We start from the raw sequence: 25,131 nt of genomic DNA, 5'->3' as shown, positions 1-25,131 counted from the left end.
ATTGCAACTGAAATATAATTGTATGAAAAATCTGTAAGAAGTAATTGAATTTACAATGGCTCAAAAGTATATAAGTATGAATTGGTAAAAATCTCAAAAATGTGGTAATCACGGACGCACCGCTTTATTCTAAAAACTCAATTGGTTTTTCACGTAACCACCGTTTTATATTAAAAAAATCTCGTTTGGTTTTTCACGGAACCACCGTTTATAATGAAAAACTAAATAAATTTATAGGTTACCTGCAGATTGCTTATCTAGTTCACTCAGCCTTATATGGTGATATTTTGTTGGAAAATGTACGTATTAAAAAAACTAAAGTAGAATAAAAATTTGAAAAATGGAAATTCAGTCATGTGAAACTTTAAATGGAAGATTTGTGGAATGATTTGAAATTTTGAAAAATGGAAGCTTGAAAGTGTGAGAATTTGTTAAATGAGTTGAGAAGTTTTTAAATTAGAAATTTGAAAATATGAAAAATTTAAAGAAAATGTAAATTTGTATAATGAGTTGAAACTCGAGAGAAAAAAAATTTAGATGTAGATCTGAAAATGTTGGAATTTATAAAAATTTTAAAATTGTTGAAAACTGAGGTAGTTAAATTTAGACGGACGCACCGTTTTAAGCATATATGACACTACTTTATTTTTGCTTGGATTCCAAGCTAAAAAACTCACGAAACTTTATCGGAACTTCAAAACACAAAAACAATTTCTATGATGAAAAAGCGAGACCACTATTCCCCCAAAATTAGTGAGTTTGACATGTTTTTTTTTATGTTTTACATTTTATTATTACATTAACACTTTTAACAATAAAAACAATGCAAATAACACGAGAAAATTATTTCTCTAATGGTTCACATTTTTCACAAAAAAGTTGATTTTAATTGTGTTTTCATGCACCATATTTTCAAATTAAAAACAAAATTTTCATGTGTCAGAAAAAAAATAAAGAAAAAACGGCCGAATGTCAAAAAAACCTATCGAAATACAAACTGGCTCGTTTGTTTTTAATGAACTAGATTGTATTTTCCTTGTATTTCGTTAGTTTTTTGAAATATAGTTTACACACTTAGACCAGTACTGAAGCCGTATTAGGAGGGAGTGCGACAAAAAATTGAAGATAAAATACACGAAAATAAAGTAGTGTCATATAGGTATTAGTAAAAAAAAAATCCATGTGTTTTATATAAACGGACGCACCGTTGTAATCAAAAAAAAAATCTATTTGGTTGTTCTACAGTACCACCGTTTTATTAAAAAAAATCCAAAATTTATAAGTTATATGCAACCGTGCTATTCAAAATGTGAAAAAAACCTTAAGTATTTATACAGACGTAGAAAAACTCTATATACATAAGGCAAAGCTACATATACATAAATACTTGTGACTGCTGCTGCTCCAACCGTAAATGCTGCCGCTGCCGTAAACGCTGCCGCTGTCGTCGTCAATGCTGCTGCTTCCGGAGTTGTTTCTGGTGGTCTGCGCTGGCGCTGCCACTGCTGGTCTTCGATGTTAATGTTGGTGGTGGTGGTTGTTAAAAAATGACGATGATATACCGTTGGCTAGTGGCGTGGGTTTATATCCCGTTATTTAATGGCATATTCTACGAAAATTTTCTATTTTTTTGCTCTTTCAATTACTTCCGTTGTATTTATGTATAGTTTTTAGTTAATTTTATTATATGAAAGATTTTGTGTTACCTCTGTTAAATTTAGTCTTAGTATTAGTTTTGTTGTATTAAAAATTTTATTTTCTATATATCTATAGATATTTAGTTCTGTATTACTTCTGTATTGTTTATATGTAGGTATAGTATATTTTGTTTTTACATTTTTTTTTTTTTGTGTTATTTCTGTATAATTTAGTTGTAGCTTTTAGACAATTTTTCATTTTCAATTTTTTTTTTTTTTTTAAATCATGGCAACACCTGAGGAAAAGAGAATTTTCATTAACACATGTGCTAATTCTAATAGAGGAAACTACAATGGTGACCCTCTTGCACTTGATTCTTTTATAGACAAAATTGCATTACTTGAACAATTCGCTACTGCAGATTTAACTGATAGTTTTATAGCGTTCTTAAAATCAAAACTATAGGGTAAAGCCCGTAAAGAAATACCAAGACAAGTACATTCAGTTAATGAAATTAAAACAGCTCTACGTAATTGGATCAAACCAGACAAATCGAAAGTTGTAGCAGGGAGAATTGCAGCGTTGCACGTTAACGGTAACAATTAAACAGATTTTGCCAAAAAAAAGTTGAAGATTTAGCTGACTCACTTTTATTGAAGGGATCAGGGAGCGAAAGCTCATGAAATGGCAGTCGAACAAACGGTTAACGTGTGTCGTTTAAATGCAAAATCCAATTTAGTCAAAACCATTTGAGCCTCAACGGTATTTACTGATCCGAAAGACGTAGTAGCGAAATTAATTGTAGAACAAAACAACGAATCAACTGAACGTCAGGTTCTAGCTTTTCGATCACGTGGTAATAGTACATTCAGAAATTCACGTGGTAGTTATCGAGGCTTTTACCCAAACCGCGGCTATACTGGTTATAGAAATAATAATAGTTCATTTTCATACAATAGCAACTATAACGGCAACAATAATCAAAGATATAGGAATTATAACGGAAATAGATACCAGAATAATAACAATAATAATACGCGTTCAAATACAAATCCTAATTCAAACAATAGTAACAATAGAGGTAACAATTCGAGATCAGCCAATGGTAGAGGTAGAAACGCAAACGTTCGCGCTTTAAACGCGAGTGCCCCTCAGGGGCGAACACTGGGGGAGGACGAACTAACCGAGTAAGCGAATTTCCCTCACCAATAGGCATAGATTGTTTAATCATAAATTAATCAGATTTCATAGAATTACAACTTAACGAGTCACAAAAATTACTTCTTTAATAAAAATATAATGTATAGACAGTAACATTTCCTTAAATACAAACGAAATTATTAACATTACCGGTGTCACTTCTAATTCAGTTTCTACTTTAGGTAAAATTACAGCAAATTAAAACTTTTCAAACTTTTCTATTAAACATATTTTACAGGTAGTAAATGAAGACTTTAATATTCCATCCGATGGCATACTGGGTAAAGATTTTCTGAAAATTAACAAATGCATTATTAATTATGAAAGAAATAGTATTTCCTTTTGGGTAGTCAATGAAAAAGTCGCGATACCAATCCTGCACGGAACAGAAAGCGACAGCTGTATCATTCCTCCAAGATGTGAAATATTCAGACGTTTTGATTTAGGAGATTCACCAGAGCCACTTTTCGTGGACTCGCAGAAAATTGAAAAAGGCGTTTTCACAGCTAGGTGCATTGTTAATTCCAGTAACCCAATAATTAAAGTCATTATAAGTTACGGCTTCGCCAGCCGACCCAGACTCACCCTCGGTTACCTGGAAGTGGTCCCAGCGCCATATAAGTTACAAGTTGAAAACGTGGAGGGCGCCGCCTCCATATTGTTGCCATGGTGTGCATTTGCTTAAAATTGCACTACCGCGGCGGCCGTCTGCGGTACACTTTAAAAAGCATAAAAATCACAACTCTACAATTACTTTTCTGTAACTTGAATTTAATTTCTTTATTTAAAACTTTTCTGTACACTCAAATGCGTCTGCATACTTTGATATCCAAAATTATATTAATGGCGGTGAAACATGAAAGTGCCGATGTCACTCTTGCCACTCGTCACTTTCATGTTTCACCCCACATATCGTATTCTCTCTTACACACTACATTACAATATGTCATGACGTATTATGTTTATATTTTATTCTTTCTCTTTTAATATTCACAATTAAATATCATTGTGAGTAACAATATTGAGATGTTGCCAGATGATTATTAAAAAGTTAAATTGGGGGATTTTATCCTTACATCACCCTTTTTGGGGAAAAGAAGAATTGACAAAGTGATCAATTTTGTCACATTCTTCTTTGGCCATAACTTATAAAAATTGTTGCGAACGAACGAATATATTTATATTAGGGTGTACCTCCCCTTTTTAATTCGTTGGTTCGGAACCATTTTTATTACTGATCACTACAAATGAATGAATTTGATTTTAATTTATTAAATTATGTTGTTTGTTCTTCTTTTTGTTGTGGATATTTACATTTTAATATATTTTAAATTTGTTAAAGTTTTACATTTTTAATCTTTGCTGCTTTTGAAATAGTTTTTTTTTCTGTTTGTTTTTTTTTTGTTTGAACTTAAGAAATACGAACAATTTTCATGAAATAGGTTTTTTTTGAATATACAAAATGTGTGTTATTTTACTTTTTTTGTATTAACAATTTTTAAGCCTTCGTGGCTGCTTAAATTCTAGTAAGAAAATTTTGGATTTATTTTTCAATGGAATTTAACGTTTTATCAAGGTATTAAAGTAATGTTAATTTACTTTACTAAGGCGGTTTTTATGTACCACTTTTTCTTTGTTTTTGACTTCATCGAAAATAGTTACGTTGGGTTCGTTAATTTTGGTTATGATGAACGGACCTTGATAAATATTTTCGTGTTTATGATGTGGTTCATTTTGTAAAAGCACTCTATCTCCGATTTTTACAATTAAAGGTCGTGCCGTTTTATCGTACAAATTTTTACTTTGTAATTTATTTTTGTTAATTAGGTTTTGTGCCATTTTGTGCGTTTTCTGCATCCTAAACTTAACTTCTTTGGCATAGTTTTCGACGTTATAGATCGGGTCAATTTTTTCTTTTGTTAATTCATTAGGCAAAGTTGCCTTTTTTCCAAAAACTAACTCGTAAGGCGAAAATTGATTGTCGAAAACTGTGCTACTCGTAGTGTTGTGTAGGAAGGTAAAATATTTTAAATAAACATCCCAATCAGAAAAATTGTCTTTTAGATATGCACGTAAGTATTCATTAAACACTCTATGATTACGTTCAATCGTGCCAACAGTTTCATGATGGTATGCAGTTGAAAAATTATGGTTAATGTTTAAAAGCTTTGTTAATTCTTCAAATAATTCGTTTTTAAATTCAGTGCCTAAATCTGATTTTATGGCATTCATTGTGCCGTAAGTTAAAATGAATCCTTCAAAAATAGCTGAAGCGATTGTTTTTGCCGATTTGTCCGGTACAGCGACTGTTACCAGATATTTAGTCATGTCGCAAATCATGGTAAGTGCGAACTTGTTACCATATTTGGACTCAGGTAGGGGTCCTATTGTGTCAATTACTAGTATATCAAATGGTTTACAAGGAGTTGGTGTTAAAACAAGTTTTTCTTTTGTTTTAGGTTTAACCTTGTTTAAGAGACAATCTTTACAATTTTTGATATATTTCGATATATCGCGAGTCATGTTCTTCCAATAAAATTTTGTTCGCAATTTTGCGTAAAGTCTTTTCATTCCGCAATGTCCACCGGAAATGGGATCATTATGGTAAATTTTCATAAGTTTTAATTTTGTATCATTGTCTGTTACTGTCTCCACTGGATCTGTCAGTATAATCTCTAATGATTTTAAAATTTTATTTCCAATATTTTTGAAATTCGTAATTGTATAATGTTCGAACATAATATCGTTTTTAGGCCATTCAATCTGCTTAATTTTGCGTTTGCCGGCTTCTGATTCAAGCCTCGAAAATAATTTCTCTAAAGTCATTATTTCGTTAACAAGCTCAAAACTAAGTAACTCGAGTTTCTTATGTTTAATATGCGCAAAAATTCTTAAATTTGTTGTTTTATTATTTTTATCGTACGTAATTGCAGATCTTATTCGTGGGACTTTTTTCGAAAAATTGAATGAAAATTTGTCGTAGACATGTAAAGTAAGTTGTTTTTCGTCGGTTTTGTCTGTTTTTCTGTGTAAATGTTTGTCGTTTGCTTTTTTTGTCATGGCTCTTGTCTGTACTGCCAAAATTTGTTTATTAGCTTCTTTAATCTCATCGATTGTTATACGCGATAGTGCATCAGCACAAACGTTTGATTTACCTTTTATATATACAATAGTAAAGTTATATTCAGATAGTTCCAGTCTTATTCTTGAAAGTTTTGAAGATGGGTCTTTCATGTTGAATAAGTATACTAGAGGTCTATGGTCTGATTTTACAATGAAATGGGTACCATACACATATGGTCGAAATTGCTTGATTGCAAAGTAAATAGCTAAAAGCTCTAATTCTATAATAGGCTTTTTCTGTTCTGCTTTATTAAATGCTTTAGAAGCGAAACAAATTGGTAAATCACTACCTTGCTGTTCTTGACTTAAAATAGCGCCACATCCAGTTGTGGAAGCATCAACTGTAATAATGAATTGTTTAGTAAAATCTGGATATTGAAGTAATTTTGGTGAAAGTAACGCTGCTTTCAAAGATAAAAATGCTCTTTCGCACTCTACATCCCATACAAATTCAACTCTTTTTCTGCTTAATCGATTTAAAGGCGCTGCCAGAGACGCAAAGTTAGGTATAAACCGTCTGTAATAGTTTGCAAACGCGACGAATCGTCGTACCGCGTCTTTGTCAGTCGGTTTCGTATACTTTTTAATTGCGTTTATCTTAGAGTCGTCTGGCAACAAACCTTTGGCTGAGCATTTATGACCTAAAAATGTAACTTCTGGTCGTAAAAAGTTGCATTTGTTTGGGTTAAGTTTGAGGTTAAAAGATCTACAAGTATTGAAAACTTTTGAAAGATTTTTAATGTGGTGTGCTTCGCTACACCCTATGACGATAATATCGTCGACGTACAAAAATGCGACATTGGGTGGTATACCCGAAAAAGCTATGGTCATCATTCGCGAAAATGAGTTTGGTGCTATATTTAAGCCGAATGGAAGCACTTTCCATCTAAATGCGCCACGATCAGTGCTGAATGACGTAATGTCACGAGAGTCAGGATGCAAGGGGATTTGATGAAATCCTGAAAAAAGATCTAATGTGGAAAAATATTTTGCTCTACCGAGATTGTCTAAAATATCGTCAACTCTAGCTAGTGGAAATTTATCAGCAATGAGTTTTTTGTTTACTGCGCGAAAATCTACGCACATACGATATGCTTTTTGACCATTTGTATCTTTCTTTGGGACTACAATCAAAGGACTATTGTAATTCGAATAACTAGGTTCAATCAAATCGTTGTCTAATAATTTATTTACTTGGCGATTTATTTCTTCGCGTTGAGAATATGGCAATCTATAGTTTTTAACATATACCGGATCGTTGTCTTTCAATCTTAGTTTTTGCTCGTAAAAGTTATTTAAAGTCATTTTGTCCGTGTCAAGAGCGAAAATGTCGGCATAATCTATGCAAAGGTCAATTAATTTACTATGAGCATGTTGAGGTATTTGATTTTTTAAAATCGAAGTTAGTTTTTTCGTACGTTTGTCTTCTGTTTCTGTCTTGTTAATTGTATAAACATTAAAGTTTGAAAGTTTTTCTGTCTGAATACTTTTTCTTTTGACACACTTTATATCATCCGTGGTATTTATAACTTTAATAATTGGCTTACTGCAATTAACAATGCACCTAGCTGTGAAAACACCTTTTTCGATTTCCTGCGAGTCCACGAAAAGTGGCTCGGGTGAATTTCCTAAATCAAAAAGTCTGAATATTTCGCATCTCGGTGGAATGATACAACTGTCGCTTTCTGTTCCGTGTAGGATTGGTATCGCGACTTTTTCATTACCTACCCAAAAGGAAATACTATTTCTTTCATAATTAATAATGCATTTGTTAATTTTCAGAAAATCTTTACCCAGTATGCCATCGGATGGAATATTAAAGTCTTCATTTACTACGTGTAAAGTATGTTTAATAGAAAAGTTTGAAAAATTTAAATTTGCGGTAATTTTACCTAAAGTAGAAACTGAATTAGAAGTGACACCGGTAATGTTAATAATGTCGTTCGTATTTACTGAAATGTTACTGTCTAGACATGATATTTTTATTAAGGAAATGTCGGCTTGCGTGTCTACTAGGAAAGAACAAAATTTTTGTGACTCGTTTAGTTGTAATTCTATGAAATCTGAGTAATTTAAATTTAAACAATAGATGGCTATTGGTGAGGGAAGTTCGCTTACTCGCTTAATTCGTCCTCCCTCAGTGTTCGCTCCTGAGGGGCACTGGCGTTTAAAGCGCGAACGTTTGCGTTTCGACCTCTACCATTGGCTGATCTCGAATTGCTGTTTCTATTGTTACTATTGTTTGGATTAGGGTTGGTATTTGGACGCGCATTATTATTTTGATATCTATTTCCGTGATAATTCCTGTATCTTTGATTATTATTACCGTTATAATTACTGTTGTGTGAAAATGAACTGTTATTATTTCTATAACCAGTATAGCCGCGGTTTGGGTAAAAACCTCGATAACTACCACGTGAATTTCTAAATGTACTGTTACCACGTGATCGAAAAGCTAAAACCTGACGCTCAGTTACTTCGTTGTTTTGTTCTACAATTAATTTTGCTACTACGTCTTTCGGATCAGTAAATGCCGTTGAGGCTAAAATGGTTTTTACTAAATTGGATTTTGCATTTAGACGACACACGTTAACAGTTTGTTCGACTGCCATTTCATGAGCTTTCGTTTGAGTGATCCCTTCAATAATAAGAGACCGCTCAAGTGAGTCAGCTAAGTCTTCTACTTTTTTGGCAAAATCTGTATAATTGTTACCGCTAACGTGCAACGCTGCAATTCTCCCTGCTACAACTTTCGAGTTGTCTGGTTTGATCCTATTACGTAGAGCTGTTTTAATTTCGTTGACTGAAGCTAATTGTGTTGGTATTGCTTCACGAGCTTTACCCTCTAATTTTGATTTCAAGAACGCTATAAAAGTATTGGTTAAATCTGCAGTAGCGAATTGTTCGAGTAATTCAATTTTGTCTATAAAAGAATCAAGTGCTAGTGGATCACCACTGTAGTTTTCTCTAATAGAATTAGCACATGTGTTAATAAAAATTCTCTTTTCCTCTGGAGTTGCCATGATTTGATCGTTAAGATCTGGAGCTGAATTAGCAGAAGATGAGGCCACGTTTGTACTAATTGGATCGTTAAGATCTGGGTTTTCGTTGGAAGAAGGCTTAACTAAGTTTGCACTATTTGGGTCGTTAGGATTTTGTTTTAAAGTAGAAGAAGTTAAAATTTCACTATTTGAATCGTTAAGATTTGAAGCTAAAGTTGAAGTTGAATTTTTAATGGAAGAATTTTCGAAGCCTGGAAAATCTGTTGATAAAGAAAATCTATTTTCCTGGTTTGTGACTTTTTCGGTCGAAGATGAGGCTAAACTTTCGTAGCTTGAGCCTGATTTGTCTGAATCGGATTCTGAATCTGAAGTTTTTTTCACTTGTCTACCACTTCTAAGGTTGTACATATGAAATTACTAAAGCACTTGCTTGAATGTTGAATTTATATTCGAAGTTAAATTGTTGAGGAAAAAGAGCGAAGAAGAAAAAAAGTAAGGAAATATTTAACCATTTAGTAGAGGAACTTAATTGAAACTGCAGTGAATTTTTATGAAAGATCTATGAAAGTAATTGATATTAAAATGGCTCAAAATTATGTATATGAATAGGTAAAAATCTTAAAATGTACTCACGGACGCACCGCTTTATTCAAAAAATCTCAATTTGGTTTTTCTCGGAACCACCGCATGTATTAAAAATTGAATTGGTTTTTCACGGAACCACCGCATGTTATAAAAATTTAATTCGTTTTTTCGAAAACCACAGTATGTATCAAAAAAAAATTAATTGTTTTTATCGAAAACCACCGTATGTATCAAACAAAATTAGTTGGTTTTATCGAAAACCACCCTAATATCAAAATCCAAAATTTATATGCTATTGAAACAATCCAAGTTAATTATATGATAAGCGAATGCATTGCATATAATTGTAATTAAAATGTTTTATATAAGTATATATGTTAGAAGAAAAAGACCCGTAAGCAATAATAATTTTAAATACATACATATATATACTTAATTGTCGCTGCTGCTAGTTTCCGTTACTGCTGCTGCTGCGCTGGCCTGAATCGCTGCTGGTGTTGTTGCTGCTACTGGTGGTGGTGACAAAATGGCGTTGTATTTGGTGGAATGGTTTTCGTGGTCCGTTATGCGTGGCGTGGCGTGATGTGAGTGCCGTTAGGTACAGACTCGCTGGTATTACCAAGCTAATACTTTAATTTGGTCGATTAGATTTAGAAATTATAGTTTTAATGAAATTTATTTTAGAAATTAGTAGTTTGGTTAAATTAGGTTTAGGAATTACAGATTTATTTAATTGTATTTAGAAGTTGTAGTTTTAATATATTTAATTTAGAAAATTTGTTAAGTTTGCTTTAAAAATTGTTGTTACATATATTGAATTTGGTTTAGAATTGTAGCTTTATTAGAATTGTAGCTTTTGATTTAGAAAAATTATGAAATTAAATTTAGAAGTTATAATTTTATTAAATTTGATTTAGAAATTGTAGATTTAGTGAATTTGATTTGGAAAATTATTAAATTTGTGTTGAAAATCATAGTTTGTTAAATTTGAAATTGGAAAAGTGTTAAATTTCCTTTTTTTTTTTTTTTTTTTTTTTTTTTTTTTTTACTTTTCTGTACACTCAAATGCGTCTGCATACTTTGATATCCAAAATTATATTAATGGCGGTGAAACATGAAAGTGCCGATGTCACTCTTGCCACTCGTCACTTTCATGTTTCACCCCACATATCGTATTCTCTCTTACACACTACATTACAATATGTCACGACGTATTATGTTTATATTTTATTCTTTCTCTTTTAATATTCACAATTAAATATCATTGTGAGTAACAATATTGAGATGTTGCCAGATGATTATTAAAAAGTTAAATTGGGGGATTTTATCCTTACATCATTAACACCACGGATGATGTAAAGTATGTGAAAAGAAAAAATATTAGGACAGAAAAACTTTCAAACTACAATGTTTATACAATTAACAAGACAAAAACAGAAGAGAGACGAACGAAAAAACATATCAATTTTAAAAAATCAAATACCTCAACATGCTTATAGTAAATTAATTGACCTTTGCATAGATTATGCCGACATTTTCGCTCTTGACACGGGCAAAATGACTTTAAACAACTTCTACGAGCAAAAATTAAGGTTGACAGACAACGAGCCGGTAACAAGTTCCCACTTACCATGATTTGCGACATGACTAAATACCTGGTAACAGTCGCTGTGCCAGACAAATCAGCAAAAACAATCGCTTCAGCAATTTTTGAAGGATTCATTTTAACATACGGCACAACGAATGCCATGAAATCATATTTAGGTACAGAATTTAAAAATGAATTATTCGAAGAATTAACTAAACTTTTAAATATCCAACATAATTTTTCAACTGCATACCATCACGAAACTGTTGGTACAATCGTACGTAACCACAGAGTTTTTAATGAATACTTACGTGCATATTTGAAACATACTTTTTCTGATTGGGATGTTTATTTAAAATACTTTACTTTCCTACACAATACTACGAGTAGCACAGTTTTCGACAATCAATTTTCTCTTTTCGGATTAGTTTTTGGGAAAAAGGTAACTTTGCCTAATGACTTAACTAAAGAAAAAATTGACCCAATTTATAATGTCAAAAACTATGCCAAAGAAGTTAAGTATAGAATGCAGAAAACGCACAAAATTGCACAAAATCTAATAAATAAAAATAAGTTACAAAGTAAAAATCTGTATGATAAAACGGCACATCCTTTAATTGTCAAAATCAGAGATAAAGTACTTTTACGGAAAGAACCACATCATAAACACGAAAATATTTATCAAGGTCCGTTTATTATAACTAAAACCAACGAACCTAACGTAACTATTTTCGATGAAGTCAAAAAAAAGAAAAAGTAGTACATAAAAATCGCCTAAGTAAACTAACATTACTTTAATATTTTGATTAAACTTTAACTTTGATTGAAAAATAAATCCAAAAAAAATTTTTACTAGCATTTAAGCAGCCACGAAGGCTTAAAAACTGTTAAAACAAAAAAAAAGAAAATAACACAAAATTGTGTATATTCAAAGAGAAAAAAAACCTATTTCATAAAAATTGTCCATAACTTATAACAAAATTGTATTCCTTAAGTTACAAAAAAAAAAAAAACTTTAACAAATTTAATATATATATATATATTAAAAGGTAAATATTTACAAGAGAAAAGAAGAACAAACAACATACTTTACTAAATTAAAATCAAATTCATTCATTTATAATAATCAGTAGCAAAAATGGTTCCTAACCAACGAATTCGAAAGGGGAGGTACACCCTCATATAAATATATTCGTTTGTTCGCAACAATTTTTACAAGTCTATGGGCAAGAAGAATGTGACAAAACTGATCACTTTGTCAATTCTTCTTTTCCCCAAAAAGGGTGATGTAGTGATAAAATTCCCCAAGTTAATACATAGTGACACATCTGGCAACGCCATTGCTGACAATGCAAGATGTGTCATTGTGAATGGTGCACTCTGTAAGAAAGAGTAAGAAACATGTTCAATCATATTCCAATAAGTAGTCAGCTATTGTAATACAATAAGTAAGACAGTAGGCAAAGTATGTTGTATAAAATGAAATATAAAAATAAGGAATGGCAATAGTGCCATCGGCATTTTTATTTTTCACGGCCATCACTAAAATTCTGGACTTGGCGACGCACACACAAAAGAAGGAAGTTGAAGTTGTTAAAAGCTAAAATAATTAATTTTTGATTTTTGATGGCCTTGTTTATTTAAAAAATGTAGGGTTTTGTGAGCTCGAGGCCTTGCTTTAAATAAAACACTGTGTTAGTATTCACACATTTATTTGGTCGATATTTCGACTTCAATCTGAAGTCATTTTCAAGACTTTTTTTTTTTTTAAAAAACACAACATGAAAAGAAAATAAACAGAAATATATAATTTATATCACATACATATATACATTTATAACACTAGATCGACTTACTTGCATGTAAATGCCTGATCGTCTAATCAGGTGTTCTAACAAAATAATAGGAAGAAGGTGGAAAAAGGAAAGTAAACAATTGGAGTACCGCAAGTATAAGCAAATTTTAAGGAACCGTATAAGTAAACAAAATTACACAACAACAATCATACACAAAGAATTTTTAAGAAAAACAAGACAAAATGCAACAAAGCAAAATGTGCATAATATCCTCCCCCCCTTTCATTAGTTGTTGTCCCCAATCTCGTTCGCAGCGAGATATTTGCTGGGCTGTGGCGCTCTCGATGAACATTTTGTGATTTGCCCTGTGTATTGTTGCTGCTTTGAAACTAAATTCCGATATGCGTAGGCACATTGGTCTACGTCCGACTTGTAATTCATTCTATTAGGGGTGTTCATAATATGGAGCATCTCCAAAATATATCGTTTATTGTAGTGTTTTTCTTTATCGAGAATTCTAACATTTTCGAAATCGGGGTAATGTCCAGTGTCAGCACAATGAGATGACAAGGCAGTCTTGTTGTCCGACGAATTGTTTCTAAGCTTGATATTGGACCTGTGACCGGAAACCCTTGTCTTCAGTTTTTGTTTTGTTGTCCCCACATATACCTTTCCGCATACGTGGGACCCGTCGCCGTTACATGGAATTTCATATATTAAATTAGATTTCTCTAACTTTGGAATTGGGTCCTTCATATTGTTAAATACTTGTCGGAGTGAATTGTTGTATGTGAATGCTATTGTGTATTTTTCTCTGTCAAATAAGTTCGAACCTATTTGACAGAGAAAAATACACAATAGCATTCACATACAACAATTCACTCCGACAAGTATTTAACAATATGAAGGACCCAATTCCAAAGTTAGAGAAATCTAATTTAATATATGAAATTCCATGTAACGGCGACGGGTCCCACGTATGCGGAAAGGTATATGTGGGGACAACAAAACAAAAACTGAAGACAAGGGTTTCCGGTCACAGGTCCAATATCAAGCTTAGAAACAATTCGTCGGACAACAAGACTGCCTTGTCATCTCATTGTGCTGACACTGGACATTACCCCGATTTCGAAAATGTTAGAATTCTCGATAAAGAAAAACACTACAATAAACGATATATTTTGGAGATGCTCCATATTATGAACACCCCTAATAGAATGAATTACAAGTCGGACGTAGACCAATGTGCCTACGCATATCGGAATTTAGTTTCAAAGCAGCAACAATACACAGGGCAAATCACAAAATGTTCATCGAGAGCGCCACAGCCCAGCAAATATCCCGCTGCGAACGAGATTGGGGACAACAACTAATGAAAGGGGGGGGGAGGATATTATGCACATTTTGCTTTGTTGCATTTTGTCTTGTTTTTCTTAAAAATTCTTTGTGTATGATTGTTGTTGTGTAATTTTGTTTACTTATACGGTTCCTTAAAATTTGTTTATACTTGCGGTACTCCAATTGTTTACTTTCCTTTTTCCACCTTCTTCCTATTATTTTGTTAGAACACCTGATTAGACGATCAGGCATTTACATGCAAGTAAGTCGATCTAGTGTTATAAATGTATATATGTATGTGATATAAATTATATATTTCTGTTTATTTTCTTTTCATGTTGTGTTTAAAAAAAAAAAAGTCTTGAAAATGACTTCAGATTGAAGTCGAAATATCGACCAAATAAATGTGTGAATACTAACACAGTGTTTTATTTAAAGCAAGGCCTCGAGCTCACAAAACCCTACATTTTTTCAAATAATTAATATAATCTTACAAACTAAAAGAGTGAAAACAAATTACAGAACAGTTGTTAAATAAATAAAACCAACATAAATAAAGAACTAAAAACTAAATAAAATACTGTGTGTGTGAGAATTGGTGTTTGGGGTGGAGTGCGTTGCGCGTGCAAGCGCACGTCCATTTTTCAGAGGTTCCCGAAATGGAACCTCACATTGTTTTATTTCTCCTCCATTTAACGTAGGATTAGTTTTGTTTTATTACAAACTAGCCTTTACCCGCGGCCCCGTCCGCAAGGAGAAAATAAAATATATGTGCTATTCACGTTAGCCTGCTTATCAAGTTGTCTGGTTAAAAATTTTTTCTGTCAATGTATTTTATTTTTTAATACAGTAAAAAAAAAGAACTAACTGAGCTGATGGGCACGCTTACATGAATAGTACAATACACTTTTTTCGAATTAAAAAAAATACATTTTGTTTCTAAGTTAAATTAATTGATATGACAGGGGTGAAAGAATTACTACTCATAGAACAAAGGAGTGAAACTACAATTAGCTAAAACCAAAAAGAAGTTTTTAAATGAAAGCGGTGTTGCTTTTTCGGGTATTTAGTTGGTTAAAATATTACAAAAATTTTAATTATAGTTGTAATAGTTCGTACAGGATTCATTTAAAAATAGAACGAAAAAGCTGTGATATATTAAAGATAAAACATACCGAATTTTAATTACGAATAATTTGCCGTAAATCCACGGCCATGTGTGCTGAATTACCGGTTTCGAAGAGACCTAAAATGATCCCGGAAGTGTCCCTAAATGACACCAAATAGTCACGAAATGATGCCGACGGGATCCTGGACAAATCTCGAAAACTATCCAGAAATGATGCCGGAAGGGTCCCAAAATAATCCCGAAGTAGTCACGAAAGGTCCCGAAATGACCCTGACGGGATCCCGAAAACCATCCAGATTTGATTCCTGAACGGTCCGCAAATGATCCCGATATAGTCCGAAAAAGTCCCGAAAAAACTCTGACGGGATCCCGGACAAATCCCGAAAATCGCCCAGAAATTATCCCGGAAGAGTCCCAAAATGATTCCGAAATAGTAGTCACGAAAAAGGCCCGAAATGACCCTGACGGGATCCCGAAAACCATCCAGAAATGACTCTGCAGGGATCCCCAAATGATCCCGGAAAAGTCCACAAACCATCCAGAATTGATCTCTGAAGGTTCCGCAAATGATCCCGAAATAGTCCCGAAAGTCACGAAAAACTCAGACCCATCCCGAAAATCATGAAGAAATTATCCTGGAAGGGTCCCAAAATTACCTCGAAATAACTCCGACGGGATCCCGGACAGATCCCGAAAATCATCCAGAACTGAGCTCTGAAACGTCCGCAAATAATCCAGAAATAGTTCGGAAAAAGTCCCGAAAAAACTCCGTCGGGATCCCGGACATATCCCGAAAATCACCCAGAAATTATGCCGGAGGGGTCCCAAAATGATTCCGAAATAGTCCCGAAATGACCTTCAGGGGATCCCAGACCGATACCGAAAACCATCCAGAATTGATCTCTAAAGGGTCCGCAATTTATCCCAGATAAAGTCGCGAAAAAACTACGAAGGGATCCCGAACAGATCCCGAAAATCATAGAGAAATTATCCCGGAAGGGTCCCAAAATGATCCCGAAATAGTCCCGAAAAGGCGCGAAATAACCCTGACGGGATCCCGGACGGATCCCGAAAACCACCCATAAATGATCTTTAAGGGCAACTGACCCCGAAATAGTCGTGAAAAAGTCCCGAAATTACCCCGACGGGATCCCGAAAACCATCCAGAAATTATCCCTGAAGGATCCCCAAATGATCCAAGAACAGTCTCGAAATTCCCAGACATTTTCCCGAAAAAGTAAAAAAATAAACCCGACGGGATCTCGGACGGATGCCGAAAACCATCTAGAAAAGTGGCCGGAAGATACCCCAAATGATCCCGAAAAAGTCCTGAAATGATCCAGACGGGATCCCGGACGAATCCCGAAAGCTATCCATCTAGGTACCCCAAATGATCCCGAAATAGTCTCGAAATGATCCCGCCGGGATCACGGGCGGATCCCGAAAAAGTCATGAAATGACCCTGACGGGATCCCGTACGGATCCCGAAAATCATCCAGAAATGATGAAGGTAGGTACCCAAATGATCCCGAAATAGTCTCGAAATTATCCCGAGGGGATCCCGGACGGATCCCGAAAACCAACCAGAAATGATGCCGGTAGGTACCCCAAATGGTCCCGATATGACCCCGTCGGGATCCCGAACGGATCCCTAAAACTATCCAGAAATGATGCCGGAAAGGTCCCCAAATAACCCCCTAATAGTCCCGAAATTACGCCGACGGAATCCCGGATGGATTCGGAAACCATCCAGAAATGATGCCGGAGGGGACCCCAAATGATCCCGCTAAAGTCCCAAAATGACCCCGACAGGGTCCCGGACGGATCCCGTAAACCATCCAGAAATGATGCCGGTAGGTACCCCAAATGGTCCCGATATGACCCCGTCGGGATCCCGAACGGATCCCTAAAACTATCCAGAAATGATGCCGAAAGGGTCCCCAAATTATCCTGTATTAGTCGAGAAAAAGTCCCGAAATGACATCGACGGTATCCCGGACGGATCCCGAAAACCATCTAGAAATGATGCCGGAAGAGACCCCAAATGATCCCGCAAAGGTCCCAAAATGACCCCGACAGGATCCCGGACGGATCCCGAAACCATCCAGAAATGATGCCGGAGGAGACCCCAAATGATCCCGCTAAAGTCCCAAAATGACCCCGACAGGGTCCCGGACGGATCCCGTAAACCATCCAGAAATGATGCCGGAAGAGACCCCAAATGATCTCGCAAAAGTCCCAAAATGACCCCGACAGGATCCCGGACGGATCTCGTAAACCATCCAAAAATGATGCCGGAAGAGACCCCAAATGATCCCGCAAAAGTCCCAAAATGACCCCGACAGGATCCCGGACGGATCCCGAAAACCATCCAGAAATGATGCCGGGAGAGACCCCAAATGATCCCGCAAAAGTCCCAAAATGACCCCGACAGGATCCCGGATGGATCCCGTAAACCATCCAGAAATGATGCCGGAAGAGAACCCAAATGATCCCGCAAAAGGCCCAAAATGACCCCGACAGGATCCCGGACGGATCCCGTAAACCATCCAGAAATGATGCCGGAAGAGACCCCAAATGATCCCGCAAAAGTCCCAAAATGACCCCGACAGTATCCCGGACGGATCCCGAATACCATACAGAGATGATGCCGGAAGAGACCCCAAATGATCCCGCAAAAGTCTCAAAATAACCCCGACAGGATCCCGGACGGATCCTGTAAACCATCCAGAAATGATGCCGGAAGAGACCCCAAATGATCCCGCAAAAGTCCCAAAATGACCCCGACAGGATCCCGGACGGATCCCGAAAACCATCCAGAAATGATGCCGGAAGAGACCCCAAATGATCCCGCAAAAGTCCCAAAATGACCCCGACAGGATCCCGGACGGATCCCGAATACCATCCAGAAATGATGCCGGAATGGACCCCAAATGGTCCCGAAATGACACCGACGGGATCCCGGAAGGATACCGAAAACCATCCAGAAATGATGCCGGTAGGTACCCCAAATTATCCCGAAATAGTCCCGAAATGACCCTGACGGGATCGCGGACGGATTCCGATAACCATCCAGAAATGATGCCGATAGGGTCCCCAAATGATCCTGTATTAGTCGAGAAAAAATTCCGAAATGACTCCGACGGGATCCCGGACGGAGCCCGAAAACCATCTAGAATTGATAGCGGAAGGTACCCCAAATGATGCCGAAATAGTCCCGAAATGACATCGACGGGATCCCGGACGGATCCCGAAAACCATCCAGAAATGATGCCGGAGGAGACCCCAAATGATCCCGCTAAAGTCCCAAATTGACCACGACAGGGTCCCGGACGGATCCCGTAAACCATCCAGAAATGATGCCGGAAGAGACCCCAAATGATCCCGCAAAAGTCCCAAAATGACCCCGACAGGATCCCGGACGGATCCCGAAAACCATCCAGAAATGATGCCGGAGAGACCCCAAATGATCCCGCAAAAGTCCCAAAATGACCCCGACAGGATCCCGGACGGATCCCCGTAAACCATCCAGAAATGATGCCGGAGGAGACCCCAAATGATACCGCTAAAGTCCCAAAATAACCCCGACAGGGTCCCGGACGGATCCCGTAAACCATCCAGAAATGATGCCGGAAGAGACCCCAAATGATCACGCAAAAGTCCCAAAATGACCCCGACAGGATCCCGGACGGATCCCGTAAACCATCCAGAAATGATGCCGGAAGAGACCCCAAATGATCCCGCAAAAGTCCCAAAATGACCCCGACAGGATCCCGGACGGATCCCGTAAACCATCCAGAAATGATGCCGGTAGGTACCCCAAATGGTCCCGATATGACCCCGTCGGGATCCCGAACGGATCCCTAAAACTATCCAGAAATGATGCCGAAAGGGTCCCCAAATTATCCTGTATTAGTCGAGAAAAAGTCCCGAAATGACATCGACGGTATCCCGGACGGATCCCGAAAACCATCCAGAAATGATGCCGGAGGAGACCCCAAATGATCCCGCTAAAGTCCCAAATTGACCCCGACAGGGTCCCGGACGGATCCCGTAAACCATCCAGAAATGATGCCGGAAGAGACCCCAAATGATCCCGCAAAAGTCCCTAAATGACCCCGGCAGGATCCCGGACGGATCCCGAAAACCATCCAGAAATGATGCCGGGAGAGACCCCAAATGATCCCGCAAAAGTCCCAAAATGACCCCGACAGGATCCCGGACGGATCCCCGTAAACCATCCAGAAATGATGCCGGAGGAGACCCCAAATGATACCGCTAAAGTTCCAAAATGACCCCGACAGGGTCCCGGACGGATCCCGTAAACCATCCAGAAATGATGCCGGAAGAGACCCCAAATGATCCCGCAAAAGTCCCAAAATGACCCCGACAGGATCCCGGACGGATCCCGTAAACCATCCAGAAATGATGCCGGAAGAGACCCCAAATGATCCCGCAAAAGTCCCAAAATGACCCCGACAGGATCCCGGACGGATCCCGTAAACCATCCAGAAATGATGCCGGAGGAGACCCCAAATGATCCCGCTAAAGTCCCAAATTGACCCCGACAGGATCCCGGACGGATCCCGTAAACCATCCAGAAATGATGCCGGAAGAGACCCCAAATGATCCCGCAAAAGTCCCAAAATGACCCCGACAGGATCCCGGACGGATCCCGTAAACCATCCAAAAATGATGCCGGAAGAGACCCCAAATGATCCCGCAAAAATCCCAAAATGACCCCGACAGGATCCCGGACGGATCCCGTAAACCATCCAGAAATGATGCCGGTAGGTACCCCAAATGGTCCCGATATGACCCCGTCGGGATCCCGAACGGATCCCTAAAACTATCCAGAAATGATGCCGAAAGGGTCCCCAAATTATCCTGTATTAGTCGAGAAAAAGTCCCGAAATGACATCGACGGTATCCCGGACGGATCCCGAAAACCATCCAGAAATGATGCCGGAGGAGACCCCAAATGATCCCGCTAAAGTCCCAAATTGACCCCGACAGGGTCCCGGACGGATCCCGTAAACCATCCAGAAATGATGCCGGAAGAGACCACAAATGATCCCGCAAAAGTCCCAAAATGACCCCGACAGGATCCCGGACGGATCCCGTAAACCATCCAGAAATGATGCCGGAGGAGACCCCAAATGATCCCGCTAAAGTCCCAAATTGACCCCGACAGGATCCCGGACGGATCCCGTAAACCATCCAGAAATGATGCCGGAAGAGACCCCAAATGATCCCGCAAAAGTCCCAAAATGACCCCGACAGGATCCCGGACGGATCCCGTAAACCATCCAGAAATGATGCCGGTAGGTACCCCAAATGGTCCCGATATGACCCCGTCGGGATCCCGGACGGATCCCGAAAACCATACAGAAATTATGCCGGAAGGGACCTCAAATGATCCCGAAAAAGTCCCGAAATGACCCCGATGGGATCCCGGACGGATCCCGAAAACCATACAGAAATTATGCCGGAAGGGACCCCAAATTATCCCGAAAAAATCCCGAAATGACCCCGGTGGGATCCCGAACGGATCCCGTAAACCATCCAGAAATGATGCCGAAAGGTTCCCCAAATGATCCTGTATTAGTCGAGAAAAAGTTCCGAAATGACCCCGACGGGATCCCGGATGGATCCCGAAAACCATCTAGAAATGATGCCGGAAGGTACCCCAAATGATGCCGTAATAGTCCCGAAATGACATCGACGGGATCCCGGACGGATCCCGAAAACCATCCAGAAATGATGCCGGAAGAGACCCCAAAAGATCCCGCAAAAGTCCCAAAATGACCCCGACAGGATCCCGGACGGATCCCGAAAACCATCGAGAAATGATGCCGGAATGGACCGCAAATGGTCCCGAAATGACACCGACGGGATCCCGGACGGATACCGAAAACCATCCAGAAATGATGCAGGCAGGTACCCCAAATTATCCCGAAATAATCCCGAAATGACCCTGACGGAATCGCGGACGGATCTCGAAAACCATGCAGAAATTATGCCGGAAGATACCCCTAATGATCCCGAAATAGCCCCGAAATGGTCCCGACGGGATCCCGGACGGATCCCTAAAACCATCCAGGAATGATTACGGAAAGGACCCAAACTGACCCCGAAAAAGTCCCGTAATGATCCCGGAAACCATCAAGAATTTATCTCTCGAAGGTACGCAAATGATCCCGAAAGTACCCCGACGGGATCCCGGACGGATCCCGAAAACCATCCAGAAATGATGCCGGAAGGGTCCCCAAATGATCGCGAAATAGTCCCGAAATGATTCCGGAATAGTCCCGAAAATGTCCCAAAATAACCCCGACGGGATCCCGGACGGATCCCGAAAACTATACAGAAATGATCCCGGAAGGGTCCCAAAATGATCCCGAAATAGTCCCGAAAAAGTCCCGAAATTACCCCGGCGTAATCCCGGACTGATCCCGAAAACCATCCAGAAATGATCCCGGAGGGTCTCGATATGACCTTTACGGGATTACAAATAAGGTGAAGCTAATTATAAAACCATGTTAATAAGGCAGCAGGCGCATTGGAGCGAATAAAAAGTTACATAGAAACATACAGGTAAAGCTAATAAAAGCGTGCTAATAAAAACAATTGATGGAGGGCGGATGGCGGGAGTAGAGGAGAGGACCACTGATCGTTCCTCCAAAATTGTCTAGATATCGTTCTGTATGTACCAGATACCAAAAACTATTGATTTAGGAGAAAATGTATATTGAGTTATAACAATTTATAGATTTTACACCAGAGGGTGAGATAAAGGGGGGGGGGGGCGGAAGGTATCACTGCTTACTTTGTAAGCCCTCGACTTATTTGACCCCTTGAGTCTGTGATATTGGTGAAGGCCAGTATACGTAAAGTTATAATGTCTAAAAATTATTGAAAAATAATTTCTCGAAGGGGTCGTGGGACCCCCACCCCTCTTTCCATGTTCAAAAAAAATTTCGCTAGTAGACTACTGTCTGTGTCCCAAATTTCATCAAAATCCGTGTAGCCATTCTGGCGTGATTCAGTCGCAAAGACGAAAAAATATAATAATTAAATTATAACTGTTCCTAGGGGGCGGGGACCTCCCCCCTTTTCAAAAATATATAGTTAGTAGAGCTTTCTAGACTATTGGCTATATATGTGCAAAATTTCATCCAAATCGGTCCAGCCGTTCTTGCGTGATTGAGTCACAAAGACAAACGTCTGGACAAACATCCAAACATCCAAACATCTTCACATCCAAACTTTGCCGGACGGATCCCGAAAACCATCCAGAAATGATGCCGGGAGAGACCCCAAATGATCCCGCAAAAGTCCCAAAATGACCCCGACAGGATCCCGGACGGATCCCCGTAAACCATCCAGAAATGATGCCGGAGGAGACCCCAAATGATACCGCTAAAGTCCCAAAATGACCCCGACAGGGTCCCGGACGGATCCCGTAAACCATCCAGAAATGATGCCGGAAGAGACCCCAAATGATCACGCAAAAGTCCCAAAATGACCCCGACAGGATCCCGGACGGATCCCGTAAACCATCCAGAAATGATGCCGGAAGAGACCCCAAATGATCCCGCAAAAGTCCCAAAATGACCCCGACAGGATCCCGGACGGATCCCGTAAACCATCCAGAAATGATGCCGGTAGGTACCCCAAATGGTCCCGATATGACCCCGTCGGGATCCCGAACGGATCCCTAAAACTATCCAGAAATGATGCCGAAAGGGTCCCCAAATTATCCTGTATTAGTCGAGAAAAAGTCCCGAAATGACATCGACGGTATCCCGGACGGATCCCGAAAACCATCCAGAAATGATGCCGGAGGAGACCCCAAATGATCCCGCTAAAGTCCCAAATTGACCCCGACAGGGTCCCGGACGGATCCCGTAAACCATCCAGAAATGATGCCGGAAGAGACCCCAAATGATCCCGCAAAAGTCCCAAAATGACCCCGACAGGATCCCGGACGGATCCCGAAAACCATCCAGAAATGATGCCGGGAGAGACCCCAAATGATCCCGCAAAAGTCCCAAAATGACCCCGACAGGATCCCGGACGGATCCCCGTAAACCATCCAGAAATGATGCCGGAGGAGACCCCAAATGATACCGCTAAAGTCCCAAAATGACCCCGACAGGGTCCCGGACGGATCCCGTAAACCATCCAGAAATGATGCCGGAAGAGACCCCAAATGATCCCGCAAAAGTCCCAAAATGACCCCGACAGGATCCCGGACGGATCCCGTAAACCATCCAGAAATGATGCCGGAAGAGACCCCAAATGATCCCGCAAAAGTCCCAAAATGACCCCGACAGGATCCCGGACGGATCCCGTAAACCATCCAGAAATGATGCCGGAGGAGACCCCAAATGATCCCGCTAAAGTCCCAAATTGACCCCGACAGGATCCCGGACGGATCCCGTAAACCATCCAGAAATGATGCCGGAAGAGACCCCAAATGATCCCGCAAAAGTCCCAAAATGACCCCGACAGGATCCCGGACGGATCCCGTAAACCATCCAAAAATGATGCCGGAAGAGACCCCAAATGATCCCGCAAAAATCCCAAAATGACCCCGACAGGATCCCGGACGGATCCCGTAAACCATCCAGAAATGATGCCGGTAGGTACCCCAAATGGTCCCGATATGACCCCGTCGGGATCCCGAACGGATCCCTAAAACTATCCAGAAATGATGCCGAAAGGGTCCCCAAATTATCCTGTATTAGTCGAGAAAAAGTCCCGAAATGACATCGACGGTATCCCGGACGGATCCCGAAAACCATCCAGAAATGATGCCGGAGGAGACCCCAAATGATCCCGCTAAAGTCCCAAATTGACCCCGACAGGGTCCCGGACGGATCCCGTAAACCATCCAGAAATGATGCCGGAAGAGACCACAAATGATCCCGCAAAAGTCCCAAAATGACCCCGACAGGATCCCGGACGGATCCCGTAAACCATCCAGAAATGATGCCGGAGGAGACCCCAAATGATCCCGCTAAAGTCCCAAATTGACCCCGACAGGATCCCGGACGGATCCCGTAAACCATCCAGAAATGATGCCGGAAGAGACCCCAAATGATCCCGCAAAAGTCCCAAAATGACCCCGACAGGATCCCGGACGGATCCCGTAAACCATCCAGAAATGATGCCGGTAGGTACCCCAAATGGTCCCGATATGACCCCGTCGGGATCCCGGACGGATCCCGAAAACCATACAGAAATTATGCCGGAAGGGACCCCAAATGATCCCGAAAAAGTCCCGAAATGACCCCGATGGGATCCCGGACGGATCCCGAAAACCATACAGAAATTATGCCGGAAGGGACCCCAAATTATCCCGAAAAAGTCCCGAAATGACCCCGGTGGGATCCCGAACGGATCCCGTAAACCATCCAGAAATGATGCCGAAAGGTTCCCCAAATGATCCTGTATTAGTCGAGAAAAAGTTCCGAAATGACCCCGACGGGATCCCGGATGGATCCCGAAAACCATCTAGAAATGATGCCGGAAGGTACCCCAAATGATGCCGTAATAGTCCCGAAATGACATCGACGGGATCCCGGACGGATCCCGAAAACCATCCAGAAATGATGCCGGAAGAGACCCCAAAAGATCCCGCAAAAGTCCCAAAATGACCCCGACAGGATCCCGGACGGATCCCGAAAACCATCGAGAAATGATGCCGGAATGGACCGCAAATGG

General features: G+C 39.5%; 1 protein-coding gene across 5 annotated transcripts in view; it reads right to left on the bottom strand.

Annotated features, from left to right (window-relative positions):
- Nucleotides 1-25,131, bottom strand: part of anne (anne boleyn) — a 1,549,371-nt gene that overhangs the window by 1,329,117 nt on the left and 195,123 nt on the right. The window contains exon 2 of one of the 5 annotated variants that reach the window (XM_067758047.1): nucleotides 1,388-1,933. The exons of the other annotated variants lie outside the window; for them this stretch is intronic. The gene's annotated coding sequence lies outside the window, so the exon portion shown is untranslated. The remainder of the gene's footprint in view (nucleotides 1-1,387; nucleotides 1,934-25,131) is intronic. 5 annotated transcript variants of the gene reach the window in all.

Source organism: Eurosta solidaginis, chromosome X (genome assembly GCF_040869045.1).
Source record: "Eurosta solidaginis isolate ZX-2024a chromosome X, ASM4086904v1, whole genome shotgun sequence".
NCBI lineage: Eukaryota > Metazoa > Arthropoda > Insecta > Diptera > Tephritidae > Eurosta > Eurosta solidaginis.
The sequence above is the reverse complement of the archived record's forward strand: the minus strand, read 5'-3'. Positions and strand labels throughout refer to the sequence as shown.